At 43.1% G+C, this 20,956-nt stretch overlaps 1 protein-coding gene across 8 annotated transcripts in view; it reads left to right on the top strand.

The window, feature by feature from the left end:
- Positions 1-9,226: 9,226 nt before the first annotated feature.
- Positions 9,227-20,956, top strand: part of NCOA2 (nuclear receptor coactivator 2) — a 298,233-nt gene continuing 286,503 nt past the window's right edge. For 2 of the 8 annotated variants that reach the window (XM_023184080.3, XM_023184072.3), the window contains exon 1: positions 9,227-9,362. The gene's annotated coding sequence lies outside the window, so the exon portion shown is untranslated. Of the gene's footprint in view, positions 9,363-9,672; positions 9,730-10,224; positions 10,916-20,956 lie in introns of those variants that run through there. The other 6 variants (XM_023184083.3, XM_023184073.3, XM_023184078.3 and 3 more) reach the window with 4 other exon arrangements.

The following is a 20,956-nucleotide window of genomic DNA, read 5'->3' as shown; positions in this document are numbered from 1 at the left end:
TGGAGTGCAATGGCACCATCGCAGCTAACTGCAACCTCTGCCTTCTGGGTTCAAGTGATTCTCATGCCTCAACCTCCCAAGTAACTGGGATTACAGGTGTGCACCACCACGCCCAGCTAATTTTTATATTTTTAGTAGAGACAGGGTTTCACCATGTTGGCCAAGTTTGTCTCGAACTCTTGGCCTCCAGTGATCCACCCACCTTGGCCTCCTAAAGTGCTGGGATTACAGGCATGAGCCACTGTACCCGGCCCACCATGAACTGTTATGTTAAGTGGTGTTAAGTCAGGTGAAGCCAATACCTGGTGTTATGCCTATCTGTATTCCAATTTTTACATACTAGCAATACTCAAGTGAGATGTGATTCTCACATTGGGCTTAATTTATTAGATTAGTTTTGTTTGTTTGTTTGTTTTTTGAGATGGAGTATTGCTTTGTTGCCCAGGCTGGAGTGCAGTGGCTCGATCTTGGCTCACTGCAACCTCTGCCTCCTTGGTTCAAGCAATTCTCCTGTCTCAGCCTCCTGAGTATAAATTCTACTTTTACTATATATCTAGAGCTTTCTTTTGGAGTTACTAGAGATAAACTAAGCAAAAGGAGATCTTTAGACAAAATGTCAATACTTAAATTGATTTTATATATCTTTAGTTTATACACTAAAACTAAACACATAAACTTTATTGGCAACTATATCAACTTATTTTTGTAAAGTAATATTTTATTTTCTATTTTTATTCTTTTTAGAGACAGACAAGGTCTCGCTTCATTGCCCAGGCTGGAGTACGGTGGTGTGATCATAACTCACTGCTGTTTGAACTCCTTGGCTCAAGTGATCCTTCCACTTCAGCCTCCTGAGTAGCTGGAATTACAGCTGCTAGCCACTACGCCTGGCTGTAAAGTAACATTTTATGAAGCAGCTGTGCTAAAATCTGTGAGGGATGCTAAGAAATCTAAAATATAATCCCTGTCTTCAGAGAGTTTACAATCTAGTTAGGGAGGGAGATTCAGTAAATGCAAACAACAATAACATTTTAAAAATTGAAGTGTAATATACATAGGCACACAAATAATTTGTATGCCATGAATAAACTGTGCACAAATGTTTCATAAAATGAACATGTCCATGTAACCTCAACTCGTATTAGAAACAATATTCTCAGAATCCCCAAATCTCTCCCATGTGCCTTCCTAGGCCCCACCTACCTGGCAAAATGTAACAACTATCCTGGTATCTTTCACCATAGATTAGGTTTGCCTGTCTGACCTTTATGTAAATAGCATCATATTGTAGTGTTCTTTTGTATCTGGTTTCTTTTATTCAAGGTTATTTCTACATGATTTATACATGTTATCGTGTGAAGCTATAGTTTGTTCATTTTCACTTCAGTATAGTAGTCCATTGAACAAAAATGCTGTAATTCATTCATTCTTCTGTTGAAGTACTTTATAGGATACACACTAAAGAACAGAATTATTAGGTCACCCAGGAGACATGCTCAGCTTTAATGGATATTGCCAGTTTTCAATGTACATGCCAAATTTTCATTTTCTAATCGTTTCTAATATATAGGAATGTAATTAATTTTTGTATATTGACCTCTCATTCTAGAGATCTTATTACATTTAATTCTAATAGTTTGTAGAGTCCTTTGGATTTTTCACATAAACAGTCATCTGTAAATAATGACAGTTCTATTTCTCCCTTAGCAATCTTTATGCTATTTTTTTCCTTTTATCACATTGGCTAGAACTGCCTGTACAATGTTGGTTACAAATGGTAATACTGGACATACTATTTGCAATTCTCTTTCCCAATCTCAGGGGGAAGCTATAAATGTTTCAACATTGAGTACAATGTTTGTTATAGGCTTTCTGTAAATATACTTCATTATACTGGAGAATTTTCCTCTTACTCAATTTTTTTAAAATGCTAATAGTACTTTGTTTAGGTATAATTTGTATAAATTAATAGCAAAATACACAAATCCTAAGGGTACAACTCAGTATGTTTTTGACAATGGGTTGTCAAAATGTAACTATCACCTAGATCAATATTCATCATCCCAGAATATTTCTTCATCCCTCCAAAATTCTGTGTTCCCTTTTTCCAGTCCATCTGTAGTGCCCACAACCCTAGCATCAACTTTCATCATTATACATTCATTTTGCCTGCACTTGTAGTATTCCAGCATAAATGGAATTGTACAGAATGCACTCATACGACTACTTTTGCCTAGCAAAATGCTTCTAAAATTCATTCATGTTATTGCATATTTCAGTAATTTGTTCCTTTTACTGTTGAATACTGTTCCATTGTACGAATATACCACATTTGTTCCTCCACATAACTTGATGATGGAAATAAGTTTCCAGGTTTTCACTATCATGAATAAAACTCCTGTTAATGTTCTATACAATCTTTTGGTGAACATCTGTTTTCATTTCTCTTAGATAAATACCTAGGAGAACTGTAGGGTAGAATTGTGTATGCTTAACTTCATGAAGAAGTTTCTGTTTTCCAAGGTGTTTGTACAGTCCTGCCAGCAAAGAATGAGAGCTCTAATTGCTCCACATTCTCCCCAATATTTGATATTGTCAATTTTTTTTTTTTTTTGGACCCGAATCTCACTCTGTCACTTAGGCTGGAGTGCAGTGGCACAATCTCATCAAACTGCAACCTCCGCCTCCTGGGTTCAAGTGATTCTCCTGCCTCAGCCTCCCAAGTAGCTGGGATTACAGGCATGCTCCACCACGCCCAGCTAATTTTTGTGTTTTTAGTAGAGATGGAGTTTCATCATGTAGGCCAGGCTGGTCTTGAACTGCTGACCTCAGGTGATCCGCCTGTCTTGGTCTCCCAAAGTGCTGGGATTATAGGCATAAGCCACTGCACCTGGCTGCTCTCTCTTTCTTTCTTCTCTTTCTCTCTCTCTCTCTTTCATTCTTTCTTTCACACAGGGTCTTGCTCTCTTGCTCAGGCTGGAGTGCAGTGGCTCACTGCAGGCTCAAATGATCCTCCTGCCTCAGCCTCCCAAGCAGCTGGGACTACAGGTGTGTGCCACCACACCCGACTTTTTTTTTTTTTGAGACGAAGTCTTGCTCTGTCGCCCAGGTTGAAGTGCAGTGGCCGGATCTCAGCTCACTGCAAGCTCTGCCTCCCGGGTTCATGCCATTCTCCTGCCTCAGCCTCCCAAGTAGCTGGGACTGCAGGTGCCCGCCACCAAGCCCGGCTAGTTTTTTGTATTTTTTTTAGTAGAGACGGGGTTTCACAGGGTTAGCCAGGATGGTCTCCATCTCCTGACCTCGTGATCCGCCCGTCTCGGCCTCCCAAAGTGCTGGGATTACAGGCTTGAGCCACCGCGCCTGGCCCCGACTTTTTTATTTATTTATTTATTTATTTTAGAGATGGAGTTTCACCATGTTGCCCAGATTGGTCTTGAACTCCTGGGCTCAAGCCGTTCTCCTGCCTTGGCCTCCCAAAGTGCTTGGAATACAAGCATGGCCGATGTTTTCTTCTAGGAGCTTTATAGTTTGGGTTTTATCATTTAAGTCTATGATCCATCTTGAATTCATTCTTGTGTGCGGTAAGAAGGTCAATATTTTCTCCATACTGATATCTAGTTGTAGCACTACTTATTGATAAGACTTTCCTTTTTCCATTGAATTTATCTGACAACTTTGTACAAAATTCATTGACTATAAAGTTTGCGGGCCTATTTCCAAATTCTCTATTCTGTTCCATTGATCTGTTTGTCTATTCTTACACCAATATCACACTGTCTTAATTAGTATAGCTTTATAGTAAATATTGAAGCCGGCAGTGTAAATTATTCAACTCATGTTTCCGCAAGTTTGTCTTGGCTATTCTAGGTAATATGTATTTGCATATAATTTTTAGAATTAGTACCTCAATTTTTACTTAAAAAGTTTGCTGGGATTTTGATTGGGATTGCATTGAATCTATAGATCCATTGCGAAGTGTTGACATCTTAATACTGATGACATCTTAATACTGTTTTTTAAAACAGAAATGGAGTCTTGCTTTGTTGCCCAGGATGGTCTCAAAATCTTTGCCTCAAGATTTTGCTCCCATCTCAGCCTCCCAAAGTGCAGGAATTACAAGCATGAGCCACTACACCTGGTCCCATCTCTCGTTTTAAAAATTTAATTTTTTGGCCTGGCATGATGGTGTCTGCCTGTAATCCCAACACTCTAGAAGGCTTAGGGGGTCAGATCACTTGAGCCCCAGGAGTTCAAGAACAGCCTGGGTAAGACGGTGAAACCCCATCTCTACAAAACAAATCGAAAAAAAAAAAAAAAAAGCTGGGTGTGGTGGCACACACCTGTATTCTTGACTATTAGGGAGGTCAGGGCTGCAGTGAGCTGTGATTGTGCCACTGCACTCTCCAGCCTGAGTGACAGAGTAAGATCATGCCACCAAAAAAAAAAAAAAAATTAACTTTTTAAGAGACACAGTATTGCTATGTTGCTCATGGTGGTCTGCAACTCCTAGGCTCAAGTGATCTTCCTGCCTCAGCTTCCCAAGTAGCTGGAACTACAAGCATGTGCCACTGTGCCCAGTCTATTTCTGTTTTAGGCCATTGTGAATTTCTATTAGCAATTTTTTTTCTTGATGTAGAGATCATGCAACATCTTTCATTAAATTTATTCCTAAATTTTGATTTTTTTTAATGCTTTGGTAAATGGCGTTTTAAAAATTTCATTTTCCAGTTGTTTCATGCTAACATACAGAAGAAATACAATTGACCTTGTACCTTGTGATCCTACATTCATTTTAGTAGTTTATGGATTCTTTTGAATTTTATACGTACACTATATCATCATTAGTAAGTTTGGTTTCATCTCCTTCCAATTCATTTTCTTGTCTTATTGCACTGATAAAATTTGCAGAGATGCTAAATAACTTGCCCAAGTTCACACCGTTAGTAAGAGCCAAGATTGAAACTCATGTCAATCTCATTCCAGAATATCCTGAAATGAGTGTGGGTGTATTAATATTTGCTTTTGTTTGAGAAATAAGGGAGCTATGAATAGAAAAAGTAGTTAGGGGCATTATCAAAGAGGTTCTTAATATAAGGTGAAGGATTTGAATTGTATTCCGTAGGTAATGAAGGATCATTAAGTGTTTTCAAGTGGGAAAGTAACAAAAAACAAAAAGGGGATGAATCTTGTGACAGTGTACAGTATGACTTGAAGGGAGCCCATTCATTAATTTATTCATTCTTTTCACGATCATTTATTGAGTATGCATTATGTTCTAGGAGACAGAGTCTTGCTTTGTCACCAGGCTGCAGCGCAGTGGTGTGATCTTGGCTCACTGCAACCTCTGACTTCCAGTTCAAGCCATTCTCCTGCCTCAGCCTCCCGAGTAGCTGGGACTACAGGTGTGTGCCACCACACCCAGCTAATTTTTTTTTTTTTTTTTTTGTATTTTTTAGCAGAGACGGGGTTTTACCATGTTGGCCTCCCAAAGTGCTGGGATTACAGGCATGAGCCACCGTGCCCAGCCAATGTGTTTCTTAGAGTAGCAGAGATACAGGTGATGAAGAGTAGAATCCTAACACAATCCTAGGTATGCAGTGAAGACAGTTCTATGACTTTGCATTAATTTACTTGACATCTCTGAAGCTCAGCTTTATTGTACGTAAAATGGGAATAATGTACACATAATGACTACTTCAGTAAGGAAAAAATTTTTGTAATATGCTTGACCTATATTAGACATTTATTTGTGGTAGCTATAATATTTAAGGGATTTAGAAGAGAGCAAACAATAAGAATGAAACATTTCATCACACAGTTGTTCAATAATCAAATTGACAAACAAATGTTTTAACTGATGCCCCCACCCCATCATTACATTTTAATAGAATTAACTATAGATTTTTGCTTTGGCAATTTACGAGTGCACCGAAATAGAGATAACTATGCTACACACAGATTTAGCTGACATAATAATATTCCCTTACATTTGTTTAAAGAGCTTGATAGTTAACATCATATTTGCTTATATTCTATAGCTCTTTTTACCATACTGTTACCTCTAATCTCATGATGTATGCTAGTAGCGTTAACCCAAAAATAGTATAGAATCTCCCACTTTCATGCAGTTTACTTATGAAAAAAGTGAGTACTTTGAAAACTGTGGAAGAAAAGGAAGACAAAGATAGAAATTCTTGTCTTATAGCAGTCATATTGTTCTGATTATTCCTAGGTTATATTGTTAAATATATAATTTGTGATTTTCTTTACTTTTCCATGTTGCATTTATGATTCTGTTGACATTTTTGGTGTTTCCTTGCCTCATCCATTCATGGTATGTTGTTTCTACTTCCACTACATTTCAATAATTTCCTTCCCCTTTAAGATCTGCACCCACATATTTTTTCCTTATTGTTGTTCTCTCGGTAATATACCTAGTTCCTATATCTTTGCCTTCTTTTTTCTTTCCTTCTTCTTCCTTTCTTATTTTGTGTCATTAAGTCAACTTATTTACTGCCTTTTCTACCTTTTCATTTTACATTATCACAGTAATGATTCACTAAAAATTATGGTTAGTTTTAATAAACAATTGTTGCGAGGTCTCGTGGGAATCAAAGTTCTTTCAAAGTATGAAAAATGTTTTTTATAAACATGTTTTATGAACAAGGGATTGGAGGATGACGTGGGGAAGAGGACACGAGGACTGGAATGGATACTATTATTTATATTTCACAAATTCAGTGAAACAACAGACATCATACAATTTTTGTTAAGTGCTGTAGCATGTACAAACAAGAACAAGACTAGGTCTTGGGCTCTGCGGAACTTACAATCTAGTGAAAGAGAAAGACAAATACATAAACAACTCTAGTGCAAGACAGACTACTGTGATAGCAAGAGCCTGAAGTTTAGAGGGCGTCCAGAGATGGTACTAGAGAGCGTTTAAGTCACACAATTCAAGCTCAGGCAATTGAGTAGCACTTGGGCATGGAGCTCATCTACTATGTTATCAGACTTTTATTTCTTGTAAGAAAACAGTCTTCAGCTGTTGTAAGACGTTTTATTGGGTAATATGGGAATGCAATGGGGGGAGTTATTTGTTTGCAGAGGTATCATGGGTAGTTTTAAAAAGTGTGAAATCTATGATTGCAGAGGACTGTTGGACTCTGGACTTCCGCCAAAATGGGAGGGATAGCAAGCAAGAAGGAGAATTTTTTAAAAATATTTATTTATTTATTTATTTATTTATTATCACTACTCCTGATAACTCACAGTTGGGGGTGAGGACAGGAAAGCAAATCCGGAGTTCAGCATTGTGACAAACCTCAGGTGACTACTACCCCATTGTAGACAAGTTACAGACTGGTATTAGCAGAAGACAGGCCATAAACAAACTCTCCATTTCCTCTCAACGCTTTGGGAACATAATTCTATTATTCTAGCTAGCTAAAAAAAAAAAAATCTTTAAAAATATACATTAATACATAGTCAATACAAACATTTCAAACGTTAGATAGGTGTGCAAAATAAAAAGTGGAAGTGCCTCATCACCCACTTCTTACAATCTCCAGCGCTAACATTTGTTATAGGCTTCCAAGCATTTTCTATCCACAAACACACACACACACCCCACACATATTTTTTTATTCTTTTGCCTAATAAAATTGGTGGTACACCCACAAATTTTAGGATGAAGACACATTTAAAAGCATGGGCTTTGGAGCTCACCAGAACTGGGCTCATATCCTCTCCAACTACTGGCTGTGACCCTGGGCAAATTACTTCTTTTAGCTTCAATTTTTTGCGTGAAGTGAAAAGCGGTAATGACTTCGGAAGGTTTGAGGATTAAGGTCTATAGCGGATATACATCACCTAGCACAGTCAGATACATAATAAGTGTTCAATAAACACTCTTAGGTAATATGCTTGACCTATATTAGACATTTATTTGTGCTAGCTATAATATTTTAGGGATTTAGAAGAGAGCAAACAATAAGAATGAAACATTTCATCACATAGTTGTTCAATAATTAAATTGACAAACAAATGTTTTAACTGACCCCTCCACCCCATGATTACATTGTCTACCGCAGGTGACCTTTCTCATCATAAGATTAAAATCAGGGATTTTGATAACTGCCATCAAACAAAAGTTGATTTTTTTTCAACTAATTACCGTATAAGTTAGAAAAAAAACTTGCTTTTCCAAAGCGTAAAACAGATTCGTCTAAGTAACACTTAAATAGGGGTTCTCGCATTTTTAGTGCCAATCTCCTACGGGAGTCCCCTCAGTACTTTCTTCACGGATGTCTAGAGAATGGACTTGCCAATAAAAACTTCTGTGATTTCATGACGTGCCGAGAATTCTCAACCAGGTTAAGTTTTATACCCTGTGTGCAGCATTTGCTTTATCCCGCAATTGCCGGGTGGTGCCCCTTCCAGCTCCCACAGTCGCGCCTCTCCATCCCCTCTGGAGATACAACTGCAATGTGAGAAGCCTCTCCCTGTTGGAACCGTAGGGGATTTGACGGATGCGGGGCGCCTCCCGGGAGCAGCGGCAGGACCGGGAGTTGGGTGGGGTGAGGTGCGCCCGAGGGCGTGCAGGCTGCTGGCCGAGGGGCCCAGCCGGACGGGCGGGAGGGTCCTCTCCTGGCGACCCTGGGACTCGGCTCTCCCCGATCTTCGTCTTGGGGCACCTTCCCTGCCATCTGCAGCCCCCAGGCCCCACTGTCTCTTAATTCGGCGGCCCGGGCCCGTCCCAGTCGCTAGTTTTCTTTTTGGCATTGCCCTTTGCCCTCCCATGAAGTCCTCTGTTGACTCTCTCTTCAGTTCCAGTCACCCCTAGGTCACTCTCCCTCTACCACAGTCACCCATTTTGTCCCCGTCCCCTTACTCTTCTTCAGCCCTCCCCGGGCCGCCTTCTCATAGGACTCTGCCGACCGAGATGCTGCGGACCCGGCGGGCAGGGGCTGCTCCCCGGACAACCCTGCGTCCACCTTTGCCCCTTCCTCGGGGGCAAGAGAGGCAAGTTTCCGCCCTGTCCTTTTCGCGGTGACAGGACTTGACTGCGGCCACTGCCGGGGAGGCAGAGGGAGGGACGGCCTGGCTCCCGAGCCCCCTCCCCTGCTCGCGAGCTCGCGCGGTCTGTCTCTCCGCAAGTGCGGAGACGCGGAGGAGGAGGAGGAGGAGGAGAAGGAGGAGGAGGAGGAGGAGGGAGTTGGGGGAGGATCTCCATTGAAATAAACAACCAGGCAGCAGTTATTAACACGGGAACATGGCGGCCGCAGCCTCGGCTACAGCTTCGGCGCCGAAGGTCAGCGCCGACGGCAGCCGGCACCTGACGGCGTGACCGACCCAAGCCGGTAACCGCGCCTTCCCCCGGGGCCGCGAGGGCGGGCGGGGGGCGGGCGGCAGGCGGGGGGCGCCGCGTCCCCACTCCCCGGCCGCGACTGCCCTTCCTGCGCCGAGCTCCGGCAGAGCCGTGCGCCTCCGAGAGGCTGTTTTTGTGTGCGGGGACCGCCGCCGGAGTGCGCGGAAAACGGGAGTTGCATCCCGGAGGCGCAGCGACGCTGGGGAGTTGGGGCTTGGGGGTGGGGAGGGCGGGAAGCGGCGGGGAGACGCGGAGTCCCCGGGAGAGAAAGGAGGCGCTCCAGCGCCTTGCGAGAGCTCGGGAGACGAGTCCCGGAGCGCGAGGCGGGCGGAGGCTGCAGCCCGCGGCGCGGGCGAGAGGTGAGCGCCGAGGCGCGGCGGGGAGGCCGGGGGTGCGGGCGCGGCCCCCGCCCCGAGGAGCGAGTGCCTGTCGCCCGGTCCGGTGCGGGGTCGGCGGAGACCGAGGCTCTAACCCCGCGGGGGCAGCGCGGCAGAGCCGAGAAGGTGAATCCCGGGAAGGTGTATTCTTTAATGGAAGCGCGGAGCGGCTGCAGCGAAGAGTGGGAGCCGGACGAGGGGAGGCAGGACTCGGGAAGTGCCGGGGGTGTGTGAAGGTGAAGCAGGGTGTCCGGGCGGCCGGCGAGCTGCAGCGCGGGACGGGGAAGGGGAGTCGCGGCCCGGCGGGCGGCCCGGGCCCGTGTCAGCGCTGGGGGCGGGGGGCGAGGGGCGCCGAGCGCTGCGGGCGGACGGGAAGGAGCTGCGGCGGGCGGGGCGGGCGGCGCGCTGGGGCCGAGTAGGCCGGGCCGTGGTGGGGGCGGGGAGCCGGGGGCCGGGCCGCGGCGGCGCCGAGCCGGGCTCGCCCCTGATTGAACTTTCTGGGTGCGGGCGTGTGTGCAGGAGGCGCGCTGGGGCCGGGGTTGGGGCCGGGGGCGGGAGGCGGACCGGGAGGTTCCGGGTTGGCTCGCCAGCGCCCCCTTTTCTCGCCCCCTTCTCCCCGCCCCTGAAGGGACAGGCTCTCGGGGCCCCAGGCGGGAAGCGGGAGGGGCCCTTGCGGCCGCCTCGCGACGGTCACGCCCCGGGCACGGAGACCCGTCTCTCTCGGGCCCCTGGGGGGTGCTGGGGGAGGGGGCCGGGGTCGTCGCTGCCGGCTGCGCTCCCCGCCTCCTCCCCTCGGGGGAGTCCCAGAGGCGCCTCTTCCGAGACCGGGGGTGGGTCGGTCCCTGGTTAGATGGCCCCTCCCTCTCCCCCTCCCTCTGGTGGTTTCCGGGGCCTGCGGGACCGAGGGGCGGGAATCGGGGACCGGAGCCCCCTTCCGCCGGCCCGGAGCTGGACTGGGCCTCCCGCGTTCTGGGTCCGTCACTGGTAGGGGAAACTTTCCCAAACCAGAGACCGAGCCTGAACACCTTCCTTCGCCACCTCGTCCTCTAATCCCACTCCCACTCCACCACCTCCGACGCCTTCCCCTCCCACCGACCCGAATCTCGCTGCGTCTGACTGATGGGGCAGTGAGCCAATCGAAGGCGGGGAGCTGACCTGCCGGGTGTCGGTGAGCCAATCGTGCGGACCAGAGGAAGGAAGGGGGCGGGGTTTCTCCGGACCAGTTAAAGCGGAGTTGCATGCCGGGCGGGGGAGTCATGGAGACGCCGAGAGCCAGCTACTCTTGTCCATCCCCAAGTCATCCCCGCTCCTTGATCTCTGGGGTTGTGTCACTTAGAGGGGCTCCGACCCGGAGAGGCATGCCGCGGCACTCGAGGTCCTGTATGCCTTTCGTACCGAAATAGACGTTGTCTTATACACGACGAAGTCTAAAGCCACTTTAGGATGTGGCAGTAACTCCCCGAGGCCGGTTTCTAAAATGGCATATGCTGTAGTATCATGTCCTGGACCTCAGCGTCCGGTTTACATGCTGAAGGTCACAGAATACAGAAGTTACCCTTTTGCCTCTATCTCGGTTTCACTCAGCTACGCCAGAATGGGGACAATGAAATTTGAAAGAGGACCCTGAGCATCGGAGTAGTATCACGCCAACTGATTATTGGGAGTGGAAAGCATCATTGTTCATAATGGCTTCACTGGTTCCTTGTTTAATTAGAGCGCCAATTCCCAAAGTGCACTTGAAACTTCGACGTTTGGGGATGTCATTAAAAAAAAAAAAGTTGTGGTTTATGGTATGCATTTTTTTTCTTTTTGCTCTTTCTTGGGTAAACAAAATGAAGTTGGGAACTAAAGCATCACTGATTGAAACATTAAGTGTGGGTATTTAAGGAGCAAAGCTAATCAAAGAATATTTGTCTACAGAAAAAAGTCTGTGTGAAATGTAGTTTGCCAGATTACTCCCACACAAAAGATTCTTAAAAATAATTTTAATTTTCTTAAACACTGCTGAATTGTACAGTGTGTGTGTACTTTGCTGGTTTATACAAGGTTTGGAGACATCTTTGGTTTTAACTGTTTATTGAGCGTTTAGTCAAGTGACTTTCTCAACTCTTGACTTCTAGGAGCAGAGGTCTTTGATTCTCTGTAAAGATCACAGGTTGCTCTGCAGGAATAGCAGTCTTTTAAAAAGAAAACAGCTGCTACGAAGCGTGTGTGTGTGTGTGTGTGTGTGTGTGTGCGCGCACGTGCGCGCGTGTGTGTGTGTGCGCCTGTTCTTTGTTGGTGAGGTTAGGCATAGTGACAGAAGTAATTCTCCCTTTCTCACCTGGAATTTGTAGAATCTTTGGGAGTTCAAAGAATGAAAAGTGTTAGATTAAGAATGAATTTATTCATTTTTGTCATAAGTATCCCATGAATTTAATTTTGGGAGTGTGTTCTTTTAGGTTACGTGGGAAATATGTCATAGGTCAAGCTTTTATTAATCTTGGGTTACTAAGAAAGAATTGAGGGGGACTGCAGTTCTAGGGAATAGTACTTGCCAAACCTTGTAACTGTGTTCTTTTTGTTTTTGTTTTTGTTTTTTTTTTGAGAGGGAGTCTCGCTGTCGCCCAGGCTGGAGTGCAGTGGCGGGATCTCAGCTCACTGCAAGCTCCGCCTCCCGGGTTTAGGCCATTTTCCTGCCTCAGCCTCCCGAGTAGCTGGGACTACAGGCACCGCCACCTCGCCCGGCTAGTTTTTTGTATTTTTTAGTAGAGACGGGGTTTCACCATGTTAGCCAGGATGGTCTCGATCTCCTGACCTCGTGATCCGCCCGTCTCGGCCTCCCAAAGTGCTGGGATTACAGGCTTGAGCCACCGCGCCCGGCCATAACTGTGTTCTGTTGTCGTATACTATTTTCAAATTTACCATGAGAATTCCCAATTCAGGATCATTTTGGGTGCATGTAGACAAGAATTAATTGCATTTTGCTGTAGCTCTTGTTTGTAATAAAGTAATAAAGTAGTAAAAAGAGAGAAGGTAAACCAAACACTTACTTAGACTGGCAGAGGTAAGGAGTATTAGAGGTAAGCAGAGGTAAGGAGTATTAGAAACAACATTCAAAAGTGGACAACATTCAAAACCCCCCATCATTTGGCACTCTGACATATGCCCTTCTCTCTTTTGTATGCTTAAGAGCAACACATTATCTTACTTAATTCTCTGCAACAGTCCTTGAAAATGTGCTCAGATTCTTGGTGGCAGAGAGAACCAAGTCTCCTAATGTCTGGCTTGGTGGGGGGAACCTCTCAAGCATATGGAGACATCTAGAAAAAGATGTGCATTGTCAGCTGTGATTCCATTGTGTGCTCTCAGGCTGGATCTGAGCTTCCTTCCTCCTGGGAATTTCAGTCTTAAACAGGAGTTCTTTGACTTTTAGATGTCAGTATACTGAAGCAGGAGGGTAGAAAAGAGCTCACCAATTACAGATTTAATATGTTTTGAGTAGTTAATATTTTTTGGATTTTAATCCTTCATTGGTTAAATATAATTTAGATGACTTTGGCTTAGTATTAGAACAGCATTTTATTGGAAATATAAAATGTAAGGCTTGGAGGGGGATTTGGGCTGTGGATAAAGGGAAAGGGGTAATGGTCCTTAGTTGTCTTTATTTGTAGTTGTATCTTATTAAAGCTTTCCAAGCCTCAGTAACATCAAGGATCTGTGAGCAGTCCTTCCATTACATGCCCTGTATTTAAGGATTCGGTACCATAGCTGTTTCAAATTACGTAAGGTTGAAATGTGACCCATAAGTTGACAGATTGGATTTCTTGGGAAAAATTTTGTGTTGTATTGAGTTTAAAAGCAATTCTTTAGGCACTCTTTAGGATATTGGATAGTAAAGGAAAATAAAAAAGGGGATGGTCTCTTTAAACAATTTTTCTGAAATGCACAGCGTGCCCTCATTTGATATTTTGGCCATTATTGTGTCATAATCGAAGTTATATTTAAAAGCAAAGTTAATGCTTATTTATTGCTATGAAAAAACTGCTATTTAAGAAATTACTAACTTTAATATTTTGTGTGTATAGTTGTGTTTGGTAATATATGTATTACATGCTTTATTGATTTTTGATTAAGAGAATAGGAGGGAGAAAATAAGTCACTGCTTTAAGGTATTGGTCTTTTATTGCCGCACATCATAAAATCGGCAACAAATCTGGATCTTTTTCCATAGTGAAAGAATAAGACTATAGTTCATACCAAAAATGAAAGCCATTTAAGGGAAAACGGAACAAAACCTTCAGTTTTTTTTTGTACTCCTTCATATTTCAGGCTAATTTTATTACTTCTCTATGTCTTACTTTTCTAAACAAACAAACGAAAAAGGTTCTAAGTGTTAGTGTTCCAAGTGTTTGTGTTTTCCCTTTTTTGTTTTTAAAGGCTTCTAATAGAGTTTTATGAATTGCAAGCTGTGAAAAGAATATGTCATATTACTCTCTAAAGTCTATTACAAGTAATGTCTGGAAAAGCTATGAAATACAATTTTAATGTTGCAGACCTTCAATTCAGACATCATAAAGAAAACACATCTTTATGGATTCTAGATGCTAATTTCTAGATCGAGGTGAGAATGTGACTTTTGATGATATTTTAGAAGCTGGTGTAGTTCTCTTAGCTGTTGGAAAACTGATTATGAAAAGGAGTGGAAATCTTAAAGGTAAACTATGAAGGCAACTGAAATTAAAAGACTAGGTGGTCTGCAGGTAGATCCTAATACTGTTAGCTTTTAGGGCAAAGATTTTATGTGTTTACTGTATGAAATGTTGATCAATGACCACATTTCTGGCTCCCCAGGGCTGTGATAACATAATGCGATTGTGGAAATGTTGATTCTAGGACAATTTCCTGTTGGTTCTCTGGTTGGAAATTTTCTAGAGAAGAATTAAATGAGCAGGGAACCTATGGTGGTGTTTTACATAGCTGTTTTTGAGGCTTTGGACACAGAATCATATAGGTAGAAGTTATTCGCAACTAGTTAACTGTTCTAAAGGAAAAGAAAACATCTTTACTTTAACTAGGCATCAGCTGACAGGTACGTGGAGAATTGAAATTAGCCTGTTAATTCTGGCAGAATTTATGCTTTTTAGGCAGCCGATTACGAATTGTTTGAGTTCCCCTGGCCAACTTAAATCTACTTTCATCTTGCTGTTGTTGTTGTTATTATATTATTATTTTGAGATACGGTCTCGCTTTGTCATCCAGGCTGGAGTGCAGTGGCATGATCACAGGTCACTGTAGCCTTGACCTCTTAGGCTCAAATGATTCTCCTGAAACAGCCTCCCAAGTAGTTGGGACTACAGGTGTGTGTCTCTACGCCTAGCTAATGTTTGATATTTTTTGTAGAGATGAGTCTTGCCACATTGCCCAGGCTGGTCTTAAACTCCTGGGCCCAGGCTATCCTCTCCCCTTGGCTTCCCAAAGTACTGGGATTAAAAGCATTAACCACCACACCTGGCTGTCATTTTGGGCTTTTTGACCTTGTCTTTGCTTTCTTGTCATATTGTCTCATTCATTTATTCATTTAGTCATTTGATGAGTACTCTGTCCTGGCCTTTTCAGTGTACTTTGATATTATAAACCATCCATTCCACAGCCAGTGATTAAAGGGGGAACATAGAGTGGGTGATCACTTTTTTTGGTTGGGGAGGAGGTGGGAGGGGACATATTTGCCTTCATTTCAGTTTGCTTTAGTACTAAAGATATATTCTTTTTGTGTGCCTGTAATTTTAATCATATAATGTCAGCACAATTTACTGTGATTTGGATTTGGATTGTCTTTTCCCTGAAAATAGGGTTAAAATGTTTATAATAAAAAATATTGTTAAATGTCTCCTTAACTGATTAGCCTACAACCGAATGGATTTCGTTTAATGAAGGTATGAATATTTATAATTATTTTTGTTTTATTTCCTCTGGAATCATGTTGTATCCTCTCTGGCCTTAAGTCCTGTGTGGTGTATGGTAAGGATGGCACTCTTCAGTTGGGCGAAGATGATAGGCGTTGCCTGTGAATTGTTGCCACTTTAGGGCTACTCATTCTGGGCCTTAACCACCTAGGTTTCTAAGGGATGGAATGCTCCTAAGTGCAGCCTTGTGCAAGTATTCTGCTATAGTTGTCAGTTTTTCTAGATGTAGCTCATTCTTGCTCTTTGTCTTCCTTTTTTTGAGACAGTCTCACTCTGTTACCTAGGTTGGAGTGCAGTGGCGTGATCTCAGCTCACTGCAACCTCCGCCTCCCGGGTTCAAGCGATTCTCTCACGTAAGCTTCCTGAGTAGCTGGGACTGCAGGCACACGTCACCACTTCCAGATAATTTTTGTATTTTTCTCCATGTTGGCCAGGCTGGTCCTGAACTGCTGACCTCAAATGATCCGCCTGCCTCAGCCTCACAGAGTGCTAAGATTATAGGCATGAGCCATTGAACCTGACCCATTCTTGCTCTTAACTAAAAGGTCTGTATTACAAGAGTAACAATGATAACAGAAATGATAATAGCAGCTATCATTGAGTGCCAACAACCTGATAGAGACTTTTTTGATGTGTGCTTCGTTCTTTAATTCTTGCCACAACCCTATAAAATAGAGGTTACCTCCATTTTCCAGAAGGACGCTGAAGCTTAAAGTGAGGTGAGTCCTGTGTCTGTGAGCAAAACTTTGGGAGGAAAAATTAACTTTGCCACTGAGTGGGGGAAATAAATCCTAAACATCGGAGGGAATGGTTGAATCTGAAAACGTCTTTCTTTTAGGAATCTGATAAAGCAAATGTTTGTGGGACGTTATAAGGCTCAGTCTACTTGTTAAGTCCATAAGAAGGATGAATAGATTTGAATAGTTCCAGTCCTGCAAATTATATCAGCAGGCATCTTCCAGACTGTTGCCTTAAGGAGGGCTTATACCTGCACAGAGGTGATTGATTTGAAGATTCACGAATAGTCTCTGGCTTTTTTAGTCACCAGCTCAGTTTTTAATAATTGTTGAAATTATAGATTTGTTTTTTTAATTTTCAAGAAATAAGAATTATAATGGGTGAAGTAAAATAGTTAACATTTATTGAGTGCTTACTGAAAACCAAGTGCAGGGCAAAGGTAACCCTACAGTACTCTTGTCTGTTTCTTACTGTAGCAGTGAGAGGTAGAACCCTGTTGTTAGCTGTCTTACCCAGTGCTTTGTTGAAGTAACATAGATCAGTAATTCTCCATTAGTGAAAAGGAAAAGAGTAGGGAGTGTATTTTGCAAGAGCATATTCAGGTTGCCTATTGTTCTCACAATAAAAAGCTCAGAAAATAAAGCTGAAGAAAACTTGATTGTGGGGGATAGGTAGAAAATAGATTGACAGAGCACTATAGAGGAAATAGGCTTAGAAAGGATAGAATGCTAATAAAGGTAGTTGGCTTCTTACGTCCTTAAAACACTTGATTCTAGTATGTTTAACTGTTGGGCGCAGATTGTGTGATGCATGTTTTGTGGATGTTTTGTAATCATGTAGCATGGATGACTCGGTGTTGAGGTATTGTAGTCCCAAAAAGAAGGCTGATAATATATTCAGTCATCTGACTTCTGCTCTGCTATTTGTGGAATTCTTCTCTCTGCTCAATTGTTTGCACCCAGTGCGGAGAGCTTTCAGGGAACTCTTTCACCTGCACATGTAGGAGCAGCATGCATTGCTTATAATGTTCCACCTGCTGAGACTGAAGACCTGTTGTTATCAATGAGAACATAATGCCTGGTATTTTCTATTATTCATTTAGTGTGTCCATATGAAATGTGATCCAAAACCTTCCAAGGCTTAACTTGGGAGAGTGTTAGTTCTGGTAGTTCCTGTTGGTGCTGACTGATCTCTGCCCATTGAAGTCCTGGTCTAAATGAGGATTGTCTTTTTCTAGCAGATCATTCCTGCTTATAAAATCAATTCATGATTCAAATATGAAAACGATTTCTCTGTCTTTGGTATTATAGTAGCATTTGTCAGAATATTTAATATTAACTTATCTTAAAATTTCTAATTGTACTGTTAATATGCTTAAAAATGAAAAACTTTCAGTTATTGTCAAAATGTTTTTAGGAATACGGAAATTCTGTAGTAGAATTGAATGTTGGGAGTATATGAATTTCTACAAATTTAACCTAATATTATAGCATTTCTGGAAATTACAGAAGCTGGTTGTGGTGGTTATGGAGACAGGCATTGGGGCCTGCCGGTGCTTGAGGCAGTTCTGCTGTCCTGCATCTGCCATCTTGTGCCAGCAGCCTGTTGTGGATGTAGCATAGGGTGTGCCTGGCATCAAGACCAAACTCCAGTAGCTGACCACTTTCTGCGCAGTGCTTTGACATAAGGGTGAAATGATAAATAATGACTCAAACTTCTCACCACTTCACTTTGGGTAGGAATCTTTGCATATCTTTCTCCTCTACCTCCTTTTATCTTTCTTCTTCCCTGACTTAATTTTTTCTTCAAGTTGAAGATTAAATATGAGTGGTAGTGAAAAGAATACAATCAAGATTATGGGGGAAGTCTGTTACTATCATTAAGGATTTCATGTATGTAGATTGTGTCTGATCATGATCTACAGTTTCCCCCTTTACCAAACAGATTTACTCTGCCAAAAGCACTTAGTGAAGAAGCCAGCTATTTGTTAAGAAAGCAATTATGTTGCGCCTTAACCCAAGTGAAGTGAGGTATCGGCTGATTTGTTGTTGGAGTTAGTTGCTGGACAACATTGTGGTTCAGAAGACTGAGGCTGAGCTTTGTTGTAGTAGGATCGAGCATTACATTCCTTAGCTTTTATATCTGTATTTTATTTTTGCCCTGTTTAAGGATATTGTTATAAACCCTACAGTGTTAGATGTCATGAAAGTGGTGATTAAAGCCATCAAAATGGTGTAAGCTGAAAATATTAAGACGATTTAAGATTGGTGAAAACTGTTGTCAAATTGCTAAAACTTTAAGAATGCCTGCCTCTTTGGAGTTTCTCAATATATTTTCAACTTCTGTAATTCTGTTTTGAGACTTATTTTGTGTGGTGTTCTTGTTACTGTTTTAAGCAATATTAATGTTTTGATTCCTTAAGGCTTTTTCATACAAGTGTGATGTAAAAATATTTATTTCATTTAAACATGTTATTTTGGCCAGGCACAGTGACTCACGCCTGTAATCCTGGAACTTTGGGAGGCCGAGGTGGGCTGATCACCTGAGGTCAGGAGTTGGAGACCAGCCTGACTAACATGGAGAAACCCCGTCTCTATGAAAAATACAAAATTAGCTGGGCATGGTGGCGGGCACCTGTAATCCCAGCTACTTGGGAGGCTGAGGCCAGAGAATTGCTTGCACCCAGGAGGCGGAGGTTGTGGTGAGCCAAGATGGCGCCATTGCTCTCCAGCCTGGGCAACAAGAGCGAAACTCTGTCTCAAAAACAAAAACAAAAACGTGTTATTTTATTGTATTTGAGCACCGCTGGACTCTTTTCTAAATAGATAGTACGTCACGAAACCTAGTGAAGGAAATGGAAACCACGTGACTATCTTTTCCTTATGCTGTGCTACTTTTTATTTTAAGCAAAGGGTTGTACAATTAATTAACGATCCTAATAGAGTGGAATATTCTAAGCTATTACATATTATACAAGAAAATGACATTATATTCGCTGTGGACTGAATATATTGACAGTGAACAACAGCAATAAAAGTCAACAAAATGCCTGGACGTTGAAGCGCGTTAGAAAACAAAACTGGAGCATTATTTCCTGGTTAAAGGACACTCACGCAATCAGTAGCAGCATTCTCACAATCATTTATTGTCTCATTTCTAATACTAAGTATTTTCACTTTAAGAAAACAAATTTAGCGCAGAAGAGAGCCAGGAGACAAGGGGAGCCCAGATTTTAGGCTCCAGGCAAGCAAAGGCTTGGGCAGGAAGGAACTGGGCCTGGGCACACCTGGCCTGGCCCTGCATGTGGGTTTCAGAGTGATCTGAGACTCTTGCAGGCGTTATGAACTAGGAGTCACTAGGAGAGGCCTCAACTGTTCCCTGCCTACTCTCACTGTGTGTGGTGGGGGTGGGGAATGTTGGCGGCCATCTGCTGACCTTTGGTGGGGAGGGAAGAAGAGTGGAAAAGAGGGGACCTGTGGTAGGTAGGTAGAGGATGGGACAAGTCTCAGCAGGTGGAGGCCCTGGATGCTCACCTGCACTACAGTTGTACGATTCAGGATATCCCACCAGGAGCTCATGTATAGAGACAGCCTTTTGATCTGCATCCTTAATTGTGGAACAGGATGGCAATGCTGATGGCCTGTGCCCTTCAAGCACCACTAAGCCCCAGAGCTCTTTTGCCCTCATTGTCTGTGTTACCAGACTGAGCATTTGAGGGATTGTTTTCCTCTACTTAGGACAGAAGTGGGGTCACAACTCCGCCCAAGATCAGATAAAGACTAGGTAGTCCTAAGGCAAGGGAAGGCTTTCTGGGGCTTGTGGTTTTCAGAGGCTGAGTTCCCTGTCTTCACTGGGCTTGTGTACCTCTAGGGCCCTTGGAGTGAGGGGAGGCAATGCCTTCCCACCGAGGGGTACAGAGAGTGTTCCCTTTCCCATCTCCTTCCTATTTCCTTTTGAGGTTCCGGTATCTCTGGGAGCTTAATCCCACATTTTCTGGGACTACCACAGGTTTTCATAGGTGTTTACTCCTTTCAAGAAAGGAATTAATTGAGTGTATAATGGAGAAAAAAATGCATATAGAAAGAAACTGGAGGCAGCCTAAGGAGAACCTTGCAGGAATATTGAGAGTTGCTGTATGAATGTATGCTGAAAATGTTTGGACCATGCAGATGGAAAGTATCAGCGCAAAGAGTAACCATGGTGTAAGTCTGCAGATTAATGAATGTATGTATGGAATAAATCAAGAGTGGTGAGTACATACCATTGCAGCTGAAAAGATTTTTAAGGATACTAGTAGTTTTATCAAGTATCAAACTGAGTAGTCAGTTTATGATACTTGTTACTCAAGAGGAATAGGCTACTTACTACATGAGTTTTTTTTTTTTGGACTGGGCCTGGTGGCTCACGCCTGTAATCCCAGCACTTTGGGAGGCCAAGGCGGGCGAATCTTGAGGTCAGGAGATCGAGGCCATCCTGGCTAACATGGTGAAACCCCGTCTCTACTAAAAATACAAAAAAAAAAAACT

This window comes from Piliocolobus tephrosceles, chromosome 7 (assembly GCF_002776525.5).
Source record: "Piliocolobus tephrosceles isolate RC106 chromosome 7, ASM277652v3, whole genome shotgun sequence".
NCBI lineage: Eukaryota > Metazoa > Chordata > Mammalia > Primates > Cercopithecidae > Piliocolobus > Piliocolobus tephrosceles.
The sequence above is the reverse complement of the archived record's forward strand: the minus strand, read 5'-3'. Positions and strand labels throughout refer to the sequence as shown.